The following is a 4,136-nucleotide window of genomic DNA, read 5'->3' as shown; positions in this document are numbered from 1 at the left end:
AGCACCTTCTCTGGCTGTCCCTGAGGGCAGCTGACAGGCTCTTCCTCCCCAGCGCCGACCACTGCCCTCCCCAGTTTCTCTACAGTCCAAAGGACAGTCTCACCTCCTCCAGGAAGCCCTCCTGAACTCTTCACTCTGCCCTCTCTCTGGTCATTATGGCCAGTTTAGCAAGAGTAAAAGGGAATTCTTTATCCCTCCCTCGCTCTACCTTAACTGGGGAAAGAGCCAGCTCAGTGGACAGAGAGCAGGGCCCAAAAGAAGAGGTTCTGTTACCCTGGAGACCAGCCCACAGATAAAGGAAGTAGAAGCTGCTCTCAGAGGGGAAGTGTGACTGCCTGTAGCTACAAATCAATATTCAGGAGAGGCAGAAGTGCTCCTCTGATGGAGGGGGAGGGGACTACACGAGTCTTCAATCTGTTATTGGAGAATCAAGGGATGGGCGTTACCTAATGATCATGTGACATGGCATACGATTTCTCATTGGCTCAACTGACAACCAGAAGATAAAAGAGGAGGAGCTTAATCAAACACGTGACCAGGTTCTGACTCTGCTGAGTCTAGGAAGGAGCTGGGACCCTTCAGCAGCCAAAGCTCTGCCCAGGAATTCTCCTGACCTTTGGACTGTAGGTTAGGTCAGTGGTCAGAATTCAGAGTACCAATTAAATTGACCAATCAAGAAAGAACATGGCCACGAGTCTGGCGCCTGAGCACAGACGTTACAATATTAATAAATACGTCAAGATCAGACCATACCTGGGAGGCCACAGGAAGGGATGTAAGAAGGGCAGAAGGACAGAGAAATAAAGGCAAGCAGGAAGGGGGGGGGGGGCTCCTGCTCAAACATTTCCTGAGGGCAGGCGAAGCTCTGGCTGGGGCCAGTTTGGCTACTGGAGAATCCCATGGAAGGAGAGCCTGAGGGAGGGCAGCTGCCCTTGTTTAGGGAGCTAGTTAGACCCTAGAGAGAGCAACAGTGTAGGTCCGGCCTGCTTAGCCAGGTTGAAGAGCTATTAGTGAGCCTCTCTCAAAGGACAGTTTTTAGGCAGTTTATATGTTGATGTAAGAAACTTTAGGTTGTACTGTTAGTTAAATCTATCTTTCCATCTTTAATATTTTTGCTCAATAAAAACAAAAATTTGTCTTTGTCAAGTCCTACTTTTAACCCTACACCAGAATAGAGCTCATCCAAGGGGCGGGGGAACAGGAGCTTGGGGGGCCCAGAGGCTGGGAGGCAAGACTGCTGGGTCCTTTCAGGGTGTGGTAAAGCTGCAGCCAGTACTGGCTCTCTGGACACCCCATCCGGGCAGGACGTTTTAGCAGGAAAAAAGATCCCAAAGAGGAAGCAGAAGGCCACAGCCGACCCCTCTCAGAGACTGGAGCAGCCACAGGGATACATAGTATCCCGCAGAAAATTCGCAACGCTGGGCTGCCCGTCTGTTTCCGTTCCAGCCCCACGTTCTTTGTGGACCCAGCCAGCCAAGCCCAGTTCCAGAGTCCCAGGACCTGGGGGGAGGGGCTCCTGGCTTTGGGGGGGATCCAGAAATTGGTCTCAAGGAGGCACAGGCCAGAGGTGGTCTGCCCCAAAGGGACTCATAAAGAGGAGAATTAAGAAGTCAGCCCCAGCCCGGGTCCATGCCCCAAGCAGTTTCCGGCTCCAAACTGCGGGGACGGGACTGATGATCTCTGCCTCCCGCCCTCCCTCTCCTCTTGCAGGAGCCAGGCTCCTCCACACTTGACCCCTCCACATCTGGACCCTCCTCACTGGGTTCCCCCTTTGCTACTGTTTCCCGCCAGCATTTCATAATTACCGAGGACTGAGATGCTGAGGGGAGGAAGTTCTATTTCCGGAAGTAGAGGAGGAGGTGGGACTATGAGAGACCATCACTTCCTGCTTCCCAGAAGCCCCGCCCTGCCCCTTAGTGCTGACCCTCTCCATCTCGCCCCCTCCCGCACCTCCCTCCAGAGCCTCCAGTGTGAGCCCCGCCTCCTCTCCAACCCCCGGGCCTCCCCTTCGTTACTCCACACCCACTATGGGTCTGCCCTGGCCCCGCCCCGCCCCTGTGGCTCAGAGGGCGGGCGCTGTTTTTGTTCGCCCACCACCACTTGGGTCACTCAGGTTTCTGGGGTTTCAGGATGAATGAAAAGGGTCCCGGGGCCTCAGGCATCCCGACTTCCAAGCTCTTTTTGGTCCTAAGGCAGGTTGGGGGCGGCAGAGATATTCTCTTCTCCTCCCCTCTCATTGGCAGAAAAGAAATGTGGGCGTGGCCAAGCTCCTGAGGGTCTGCAGAGGCGGGCGGGAAGGATTCCAGGGAAGAAAGAGCTGAAGAAAGAAGGTGAAAACCCCGCCCTAACCACCGCCCTCTTTGCCCAGGCTTCTTTGGCCACGCCCCACTTGTCATGGTGTCTCTAGGCTTCTCCCCTCTTCCTCTGACCATATTGCAGGGCATAAAACTTTACAACCAAATGCAAAAAGGCAGAAATAATGAATTCATCCTGTTCATTTCAAGGAATAATTTTAATTAGTAACAATTCATGGAAAGACAAAAAATAATTTGAAACTAAATAATCTAATTCTTCAAAAAGAGTGGGTCAAAGAAAACATTTTAGAAACAATCAAATCAATGATTTAATTTAAGAGAATGACAATGAGGAGAAAACATCTCAAAATTTATGGAATACGGCCAAAGAAGTATTTAGGAAAATTTTATACTATTTATATCAATGAAAAACAGATAAAGCTAATCAATGAATTGAACATGCAACCAAAAAAAATTAGAAAAAGGACAAATTAACAATCTCCAATTAAACATTAAATTGGAAATCCTAAAAACCTAAGGAAAAATGAACACAATTGAAAGTACGAGAACTGTTGAACCAATAAATGAGGCAAGGGGTTGGTTGTATGAGGGGAAATAAATAGAATATTGGCTAACTTCATTGTTCAAAAAAGAAAAGAAGAACATCCAATTTACCTGTATCAAAAATGAAAAGAATGAATGCACTTTCAAAAATGAAAAGGGGGACTGCACCTCCAATGAAAAGGAAATTGAAGCAATCATTAGGAACTATTTGCCCAATTTATGACAATAAATCTGACAATCTATGTAAAGTGGATGAATATTCACAAAAATATATACTTCCCTGATTAACAAAAGAGGAAATAGAATACTTAAATAATACTGTCTGAGAAAAAAGAAATTGAAGAAGTTATCAAATAACTCCCTAAGAAAAAATCTCCAGGTCCAGGTGGATTCAAAAGTGAATTCCATTAAACATTTAAAGAACAATTAATCCCAATACTATATAAACTTTTTGGTAAAATAAGGAAAGAAGGAGTCCTGCAAAATCCTTTTTATGACATTAATATGGTGCTGACACCCAAGCTAGGAATGCTAAAAACAGAAAGAAAATTATAAATGAATTTCCTTAATGACTATCAATATAAAACCTTAAATAATAAATATTAGCAAAGAAATTACAGCAATCTATCACAAGTATTATTCGCTATCTCCCAGTGGGATTCATACTGGGAATGCAAGCCTGGTTTCATATGAGGAAAACCATCAGTAAAATTGACCATATCAATAACAAAACTAAGAAAAATCAAATAATTACTTCAATAAACGCAGGAAAGGCCCTTGACAAATCACAATACCCATTTCTATTAAAAACACTAGCAAGGGGGGCAGCTGGGAGACTCAGTGGAATCAGAGCCAGGCCCAGAGATGGGAGGTCCTGGGTTCAAATGTGTCCTCAGACACCTCCTACCTTGGTGACCCAGGGCAAGTCACTTCACCCCATTGCCTATCCCTTACCACTCTTCAGCCAGAACCAATACACTGTGCCTGTTTTAAGACAGAAGGTGAGTGCTTAAAAAAACAAATGAAACAACTAGCTTGAGAGAAGGCACTGGACTTGGCCCCTAAGAGACCATTTGTGCATGACTATGTGTGCCTGCATGGGAGAGGGTCCTGCAGAGACCACCTTCTCCTCCAGGGAATTCTTCCTTAGTGAGCAGGAAAAGCCAGGCCTGAATTGGGTCAATATTATGGCGGGAGATGTCAATCTGTGCTGGAAATGAGAGGATGAGAAGGATAAATGTGCCTAGAATTGCTAAGGAATTGCTGAGGAAATGTCAT

Source organism: Gracilinanus agilis, unplaced genomic scaffold (genome assembly GCF_016433145.1).
Source record: "Gracilinanus agilis isolate LMUSP501 unplaced genomic scaffold, AgileGrace unplaced_scaffold56696, whole genome shotgun sequence".
In the NCBI taxonomy this organism is placed as follows: Eukaryota; Metazoa; Chordata; class Mammalia; order Didelphimorphia; family Didelphidae; genus Gracilinanus; species Gracilinanus agilis.
The sequence above is the reverse complement of the archived record's forward strand: the minus strand, read 5'-3'. Positions refer to the sequence as shown.